Below are 10,052 nucleotides of genomic sequence, written 5' to 3' on the forward strand. Positions count from 1 at the left end.
ATTCAATCTTTCCAATATTATCATCTATGAAATCAGTCAGTATGTCGTCTTTTTCAATCCGTCACTCTTACTGTCCCAGATGATATTTTACCATCTCGAGTATCCATTTTAATTAGTGACCATATGTATCTTCAGTACAATAGCAAAGACAAAGAAATAAAATTTGGTTTACAAAAGTACCACAGGACTTGAATATCATTTCATTCTTTTAGTGCACCTATGGTTCTCTGCTAAAATCCTAACAAAAGAACAATATCTCGTTTAATATCCTTTTCACTTAACCAAAAAAGGAGTCACCTGACCTTATTTCCTTATAGGTGACTTGAGGTATTCAGATAAAGTTGCTTCGGCAGTATCTGTCCCTTTGGAAAGGGCAAAAAATGTGACAGAGAAATGCTTTCTAGTCCCATTTCAAGTTCTATTTTTGTTTCCAGGTTGTCAGTATCCTAACTTGATCGGACTTTAGATTTTGACAATAACTCAAAGAAACGGGAAATTCCAGATAATTATTGTCTATTAGAACATAAGTAATTTTTCATATGCACGTTTATTAACATTTTAGGAATAAATATCAAGTCATTTATCCCCAGGGTGTGGTTGCATTTTTTTGTATTTAAACCCAATGCAAAATTACGCAAAATGAGACATGACTCCGAACAGCTTAAGCAAAAGGCACGTAACAAGCGTGATACATAATACATTAAAAATGAAAATGCTGTAAAATACAATTTGAGATTAGAAGGGAAAAACTAAATTGAAATGACATGACACATGCAATACTAAGAAAATGGCATATGAATCCAATCAGCTCGAACAAAATGTATGGAACAAGTGAATGTGAAGTCACATTCAATCACTAACGAAGATACTGTGGAACAAAATCCTCGGTTACACAAACTACCATGATTACAATCAAACAGTGCATGGTTACGAACTGTAGTAGGGAGTGAACCGGCTCAATAGTAACCAAAACTCTAAAAAAAGGAATTTTGATACCAATAGTTTTATTTTATACCTGCAAGAGGGAGCCTAGCGTTATCGCCGATAGCAAAACGAGACCAATAGTTACATCAAAGGAATTGCCTTTTAATGTTGATTTTAAATATACAAGTTTCAGCAAGATCAGTTACATCCATCAAAAGCTATGAGCCTGAGAAAATTTGCATCATTTTAGAAAATAGGGAGAAACACCCTTTAAAAGTCATACAATCTTAACAAAAATCACACCATCAGATTCAGAGTATTAGAGAATCTTATTGTAGAAGTTTCAAGATCCTATCTACAAAAATGTGGAATTTTTGCCACATTTTTTGACAAAAGACAGATCATGGATAGAGATAGAGGCGTGAAATCTCCTCTATTGAGTAAAACCAACACAAGTTAACGTTTACATTGGCTTTGGCTCCGAATTAAATAACAAGTGATAGTGAGATAATTTATTGGATTGTTGGACAGTTTAGTTGATGAACAAAAATTTTTTTGACCTCCACCCAAGGCCCAAAAATAGAGAAAGATTGATGTTCCCAAGGTGAATAGTGAAACTGGGGCGACTCTCTCACCAAGGATTAAATAGAGAAATGCTAAGGCACTTTGATTGCAGTGGACGATTGTTCACTCAACTTTTGTGTCTTAGAGGCAGTAAACAAAATTCTTGAGCTGGAAAATGTGAATATAAAAGAAAAAGGTTGTCAGAAACCCAACAGATACAGTTCGCATACTTGGCCTCACCAATAATGATTTAAGTATAAATAGACGTCATGCGATGAAATTTGCGGTGTTCCCAGATCCCCGGATAGCATCAGCTCATTGCGTAGATGAAGTCAACATCTTGGGGTTTCTGTTTGGAAAAGATGTTTTTAAAATAACGTTCCAAGCCAAATCTGTGGCAGATTTGATATATCATTTGGAAGACCAAAAAACCTGCAAGAGGGAGCCTACCGTTATCGCCGGTAGCAAAACGAGATACAAATAGTTACATCAAAAGAATTGCCTTTTAATGCTGATTTTAAATATATAAGTTTCAGCAAGATCAGTTATATCCATCAAAAGCTATGAGCCTGAGAAAATTTGCATCATTTCAGAAAATAATGGAAAACACCCCCTACAAGTCATACAATCTTAAGAAAAATCACACCATCAGATTGAGCGTATTAGAAAATCTTATTAAAGAAGTTTCAAGCTCCTATCTACAAAAATGTTGAATTTTTGCCACATTTTTGACAAAAGACAGATCATGGATGCGTGTTTATTTGTTTGTTTTTTGGTTTTTTTTTTTGTTTTTTCCCCCATGGGTCATCGTATCGGCCCAGTGGTCCTAGAATCTTGCGAGAGGGCTCATTCTAACGGAAATTAAAAGTTCTAGTGCCCTTTTTAGCGAATAAAAAAACTGGAGGGCTCCTCGGCCCCTTCCCACGCTCATTTTTCCCCAAACGTCACTGGATCAGAATTCTGAGATAGCCATTCTTTTCACCGTAGTCGAATAAGCTTATTACTATGTCTGAGGCTGACTTACTCCCCCAGAGTCCCAGTGAGGGGGCTAAAAGTTACAAACTTTGACCAGTGCTTACATATAGTAATGGTTATTTGGAAGCGTAAAGACATTTTCAGTAGGATTTTTTTGTTTAGGGGGGAGATTTGATGGAGGGGTTAAGTGGGAGGATGTTTCCATGGATAAACTTGTCATGGGAGATGAGAATTTCCGCAGGATTATCTAACATTATTTGAAAAAACAATGAAAAACTAAATATGAAAAGTTTTTTCTACTGAAAGTAAGGAGCAGCATTAAAACTTAAAACGAACAAAAATTATTATGCTTATGAGGGGTTTACCACCTCGTTATAACTCACTCTTTACGCTAAAGTATTTTTAGTAATTTCAGCTAGTTATTCTACGACCTTTGTTACTCAGAGATCATTCTTAAGGAATTAGGACAAAATTCAAGCCTAGGGTAAAGAGCGAGGTATCGACGAGGGTGGAACCCCCTCATACACGCAATAAAATGATACGAACATAGAAGCTCGTTATGTAATTTCATTCGTAAGTTACGTATATTTTTTACCAATGGAAACGTTTGTAAAAAATTAAAAGTTCTAGTTGCTTTTTTAAGTAATCAAAAAATTGGATGGCAGCTAGACCTCCCCCCTCGCTCCTTTATTCTCAAAATCTTCCAACTAATTGCAATTAATTGATATGCAAATTTTGTTTTAATTATTTATGTGCGGAGAGCCAAGACCAAAACATGCATTAATTCAAAAACGTCCAGAAATAAAAAAAAGTTTTTTGAAATTACAGTAAGGAGCAAAATTAAAACTTAAAAGGAACAGAAATTACTCCGTATATGAAAGGGGCTTTTGCTGCTCAACACCCTGCTCTTTACGCTAAAGTTTCTTACTATTTTAAAAATAGAGTTAGAGAAAGAGTCAAAGTTTAGCGTTGAGGTGGAAAAGCCCCTTTCATATACGGAGTAATTTCTGTTCATTTTAAGTTTTAATGTTGCTCCTTACTTTCATTTTAAAAAACTTCATTTTTTATCTAATGACATGAAGGAAACGTGTTAGTCCAGTGTCTATGGAGTATAAATAGGAAGGAGGAGACAGTATGACGCCGGAATTTCTTAATTCAATGAAATTTCTGATTCGCCACGCAAAAATGATAAAAGAGATATTTGATTTTCTAAGAATATATCCATATGTTATGCAATCAAATAAGACCAGAAGCTATTAATGCGATTGAAAGTTGCATATTTGCCTTAAAATAAAAAATGATACAATAGGTAAAATAATGCACACAGACCAAATTATATAATTTTCCCCCAGAGATAGTCATGCTGTTTTTGATGTTAAGACACGTACAGAGTTATTCAAGATGATAAATTAACAGGAATGAGGAATTGAATTCGTCCTAGTATTTCTTCACTCATTGGATATTCTTTGTTAGACAGGTCATGAGTTATTATTAACAGATAAAAACATATATACTCCCATAAACAACCAACTGTGTTTTTATTTATAACTGCAAGTATAGATATATAATGCTTTGTCGAAAACAATTTTAGATGGCTCCGAACAGCTGAACGAAAGGCTTTGAAAAATTTCTGATGAAACTAAGTTTGAACATGAAATCAAAATAAGCTGATCGTCAAGAGGACATACGACAACAAGCATTACTAAAAATCTATAGCTAAAATACTCTGCTACAACATCTGCAGCTAAGAATAAAGTGACAGAGATGATAAAATCGAGTCGTAAGTGAAATCATTGGTTACAAGAAATAGAAAAATGAGGATCACAACAAACCCATGAAGGAGAAAACCGTGTAAAAATGACGATTCTTTGATGCATCAACAGGAAGCTGATATATAATTTATGCCAATATTTCTTAGCCTAAACTAATAAAAAATTAGGGAATAAAATACATAAAAGCCTGCCATGCAGTGACTGTCAGACCTGGGATTATATTTGACACAAAAACACACACATGTGTATATACATATATAAATATATATATATATATATATATATATATATAAATATATATATATATATATATATATATATATATATATATATATATATATATATATATATATATATATATATATATATATATATATATATATATACATATATATATATATATATATATATATTATATATATATATATATATTTATATATATATATATATATGTATATATATGTACACATATATATACATATATATCGAGTTTAGACACAAAAAATCAAAAATATAAATACACAAAATCTTGAAACTGACCTTTATCAGGATTTAAAAAAATCATTCTTATTTGATGATAAGATGATATTCTGCCAAGGCTCAATTATAGTATTATTTTTATATATTGATAACTCATAGTGGATTTTCCCTTTTCCATGATGTTCAAGACAACGATACAAAGCAAGATGAAAACCCTTCGCCATTGCAGATTTCAAGATCTTCATTGAGTATAAATAAATCTGAAATTATATGCTGAAAATAGAAAACCAAAATAGGAAATAAGAATAACAAAGCGTAAGAACATGCAAAAGCCTAGAGAAATTGCTAAAAAAAACATTTTTTATCAATGTGTACTGTTAAATCACAGAAATATATTTTTGGTTTTAAAAATGATTATTTCCGTGAAAAGAACACAATTAAGTTCTTAATAAATCTTCTTACTCTGAACTTAAATTTGGTTCAAAAAACTACAGAAAATACGAATCAATTACAAAAATATATTCCAGACTTTCCAAAAAAAAAACAAAAGGAAAAAAGTTCCCACTTTGACAATAATTCTAATTCAGAAGGAGCGCCTTAGCTCCACGTCGAGATAAACTGAGATAGAGGCGTGAAATCCCCTCTATTGAGTAAAACCAACACAAGTTAACGTTTACATTCGCTTTGGCTCCGACCAAATTAAATAACAAATGATAGTGAGATAAGTTATTGGATTGTTGGACAGTTTAGTTGATGAAAACTATGACCGTTAGAGGCAATATAAGGCTGACTTGGGTCGCAGAATACTCTCAAGACAGAAGGATTAAAAAACAAATAATGGCTCTCGGAGCCGAGAGTTTCAATTTCATGCTCGATTCGGCTCTTGGAGCTTTGAAAGTTCTAAGAACAAAACTCTAGCTCAAAGAGCCCAGAAATAGGTTTTATAACCCTAAGAACTGGCCTTGTGAGCCCCTTAAAATTCCGTGGCCAAAGTGGAAGGCTTCTCTGGAAACACATAAAGGTAATACATTAAAAATGTCAAATGACTCTCTATTCAAAAAAAAAAATCCGAAGACTTTTCAAGTATAAAGAGGGTTCCAAAATCCAACAGAAACTTGGAAATTTGTAAATGGAGCTTTCTCTAAGCCTTTCGAAATAGGGAAACAAAAATTTTTTTTTGACCTCCACCCAAGGCCCAAATATACAGAAACATTGATGTTCCCAAGATGAATAGTGAAACTGGGGCGACTCTCTCACCAAGGAATAAATAGAGAAATGCTAAGGCACTTCGATTGCAGTGGACGATTGTTCACTCAGCTTTTGTGTCTTAGAGGCAGTAAACAAAATTCTTGAGCTGGAAAATGTGGATATAAAAGAAAAAGGTTGTCAGAAACCTAACAGATACAGTTCGCATACTTGGCCTCACCAATAATGATTTAAGTATAAAAAGACGTCATGCGATGAAATTTGCGGTGTGTCCAGATCCCCAGATAGCATCAGCTCATTGCGTAGATGAAGTCAAAGTCTTGTGGTTTCTTTTTGGAAAAGATGTTTTCAAAATAACGTTCCAAGCCAAATCTGTGGCAGATTTGATATATCATTTGTAAGACCAAAAGACCTGCAAGTGGGAGCCTGCCGTTTTCGCCGATAGCAAAACGAAACTCCCAGTCCTATTCTTCGCAGATTGCAGGGTCGGGACCATCAACAGAGACCTAAATACCAGAATTTCCTGAAAGGGGATTGCAATAAGCTAGTAAGTACTGTTTAACATACTATGGCTTGGATTCTTATGATTTTGTTGTGAATTTCAAAAGGCAGTTACAAAATTTGGCTGATAGCTTAAAAGCAAGAAGTATTAGTAAGTTAGTCTCAAAATGGCAGTCAATAAACCGTGATTTGAATATTTTGAATTTTTAGCTTCAGATTAAAAGATTGAACTTGATAAAAACCATTAAAGCTTTTGGAAACAAAAAACAAAAGTCTTACGTTTGAAGAAATATAGGATTTAAGAAAAGAAGTTGATATTTTTTTACATAAAGGGGTTATTGTTAAAGTATCGAAGCTCAGAATAAGGGAAAGACTTTGTATTTTTCCCGCTTTTACGGAACTGAAGGAAAATGGGTCTTCTTGGTTTATTCTGTATTTCAAAAAACTAAACGCAAAAATTAATTATTCCCATTTAAAAATGTAAAATGTTCAGTCTGCGGATCTTTCAAAGACAGAAATGGTTATAAGGCATCTGTTGACCTTGTCTATTTTTATTATTCATGTCCTGTTGTTGTTGATGATCAAATGTGTCTTTGTTTTGAAATAAATTGTTGTTTTGTTTTAACACTTATACAAAACGGCTTATCGGACAAAAAGGGTGCTTGTCAATTGTTTATCTGGATGATTCTCCTTCTGGTAAGATTATATTTAAAATGTCAAAACAGTGTCTGTAAGATGGCGACTACCGTCAGAGCTGGGGTTTGTGATTCACCTGGAAAAAATCAGTTCTCATTTCAAGTCAACAAATAGAATTTCTGGTTTTTTTCTAGATTTGAAATCAATGTGTATTTTCCTGGCAGAAATAAAAATTAATAAATTTTTAAATTTGGTTTCAAAAATTTATAGTCAGGAATCAAATATGATTCAGGAATTTACAAAACTCTGGGTGGTCTTGTTTCCACTCTCTCAGCAGTGGCATTACGGCCTTTATTTTAGCGAAACTGGGAATGGTTGAAAATGGTAGCACTAAAATGCACGAGGGGTGATTTTGCGACTTGGCTAACTTAACATCCGATGTAAGTTCTAAACTGTAATGGTGGTTGTTTATTGCCAAACATGCTTCTAAAGCAATTGAACCTAGATCAATTGACGATTTGAGTAGAGATGCATCCAAATTAGGCTGGGCACTCGTGGATGAATATTCTATGACAACAGCGAAATGGGAGTGGTTATCAGAAGGAAACGGATTTGATATCGATGTCTTCAAAACGAAGGCCGTTTATAGTGTTCAGACATTTTAACCATAATAGCTTACATAAATAAATTAAGAGGATCAATATCTGAGCTTTGTAATTATTTCGCAAATGGGGTCTGGCAGCGAGTATTTCAGGGCAAAGTGTGGATGTCTGCAAACTTGTGACAGGAGTTGCTAATATCACGGATAAAGTACCACAAAATTGGAAAATGAAAAAAGGAGATTAGATTCTAGAATATTTATTATTTTGAATTTGTTTGTATTTAAGTCCATAGATATTGTTTTGTTTGCATCTAGATTTAACTTTCAGGTTAAACCATTTGTTTATTGGAAACCAGATTCAGAATGTTTTATTTCATAGATGCGTTTGCAATAAATTTAGAACCTCTTTTTTTATGTATTCCCTCATTTGAGGGCCCTCCTGAGGGCCCTCCAAAGGCCCTCCTGAGGGCCTTTCAGGAGGTAGAAACATATAAGCCAACTGGTATTTTGATCTTTCAAAACTGGACTACGCAACTTACTTTTTCCCTTAATTTTAAAGCTTTTAATAAGAAGTCCCATATTTCTACCAAATAATATTTTACTTTGTATCTCTCCCAGAAACCGATGTTACACTATCCATCGTACAAGTAGTTACGCCTAGCGGCTGTCGTCTCCGGCAAAGGCCTCACTACCAAAAAAATTCTCTTTCCACAGTCCGATATTATTCTGGATGGATGGCAGGATTTGACTAAGCACCATTACGGGGTTCATATTGAAAAATGGATCCACTTTTGTGAAAGAAATACAATCCTGGCCTTGGAAAGAGCTCTACTGGAGAATTTGACCTTTCTTACGAAGCTGTTTCATTCAGGCGTTGGATACAGGGCTTTAATATTGTAAAAAGTGTTTTATAAGCAAATTTTACCAAGCCTTCAGTTAGGCAGTAATCACATCACAAGAAGTCCATGAAAAATAATTTTAATAGAGGGCCTAGTCTACCTGAGATTTTTAGTATTATGGCTGTAAAATGTGCATTCGATCTCTCTCTCTAGATTGTCAGCTTGGATATAAAAAAAATTCAATGGAAGACACTAACACAAAAATTAGCAGTTTTATTGACTCTATGAGCTTGTGAAAGAGTTTATGGCCAGTTTGTCACTTAGTAATATGATGAATAATGATGATGGAAGTTTTGATTTTCAGTAAAATTTTGGCCTTTTCAAAGGTAGTCCCTTTGTCCGGTGACACACCTAGCTAGGAATATTAGAATGACGTCATATCTGAATGGGCACTACAGAATTTTTCTTGCACATTGTATTCTTCATACCGCTGCATCCGAGTCATCTATTTCTAGATGGATAAGAGAATTATTATTTCTTACAGGTATAGGTAACTATATTAATGGTGCTCAAAGCACACGGTCTGCTACAACATCTTACTTAAGTCAATAAGAGTTTATGTGGACCAAATAATAAGATGTGTAGGCTGGACACATGCGAAAACATTTGTATCGTTCTACAATAAACCAATTAAAAGTGGACAACTGTTGTCTGTCTTATGAAATTACTCATTGTATTTTGTTATATTTGAAATATCTTAATATAAATAAATTTTTGTACAATAGCGTTATTCTAGTAATAGGGCTATTATCGCTTATTAGTGTAGGTTTAGCTCATCCTGAAATTTAAAATCTCAATTTAATTCGAGGTGGAGCTAAGGAGCTCCTTTTGGAGTAGATATGATAAATTAAACAAAAACTTATCACGTTTGAATTTTGAATGTAATCCTGCTCCAAAGAAGGAGCGCCAGCGTAGCTGAGACTTCAACTGCCCTTCCAATTCCCCTTCCTGTTGAAATCTCAGTGTTTTATCATGAGCTTTACCACCGCATACTTCAATGACTTTAAACACTGGTGTAGGTTCTGGACAATCGAGGCGAGTGCAACCATCAATGTCAGTTAACCTCTTAGCTACTTTGGTACCCATTCTTTGTGAGTAAAACTACAATCAATCTTCAAAATTGGTAAGTTTTTGTTTATTTTATTAACTATACCACCCAAAAGGCGGAAAATCATAAAATAATAATTATATTGTGATTAGAGTGCGCTCTCATTCAAATCACAATTACAGCCATGGGTGGTTGACTTGTATAACCTGGAAAATAACAGATCTTGAATTTTATTTTTCATTGGGGAAACCTAAGGCATTAACCTTTTGACCATTATCCCACGATTTAAGCCTGCAGTAGCTAGGGTTTCAAGCTGCGCAATTATTTTTTTTTTATTTGGTTGAATTTCTTTTGTAACTGGTTAACTACACTGTTTTATTAATTAGTTTAAAAATAATTTTCTTAATGAGGACTTTTTTTGAATTCCACAAAATTGTATGGTAAAT

General features: G+C 33.7%; 1 long non-coding RNA gene across 1 annotated transcript; it reads right to left on the reverse strand.

Annotated features, from left to right (window-relative positions):
- Positions 1–1,065: 1,065 nt before the first annotated feature.
- LOC136034197 (uncharacterized) lies at positions 1,066–4,975 on the reverse strand. The gene is made up of 2 exons (XR_010619134.1): positions 4,776–4,975; positions 1,066–1,920 (listed from the first exon to the last, which is right to left on the reverse strand). It is a non-coding gene; the product is annotated as an uncharacterized LOC136034197 (long non-coding RNA).
- Between the last annotated feature and the right edge of the window lie 5,077 nt (positions 4,976–10,052).

Source organism: Artemia franciscana, chromosome 12 (assembly GCF_032884065.1).
Source record: "Artemia franciscana chromosome 12, ASM3288406v1, whole genome shotgun sequence".
Classification (NCBI taxonomy): Eukaryota; Metazoa; Arthropoda; class Branchiopoda; order Anostraca; family Artemiidae; genus Artemia; species Artemia franciscana.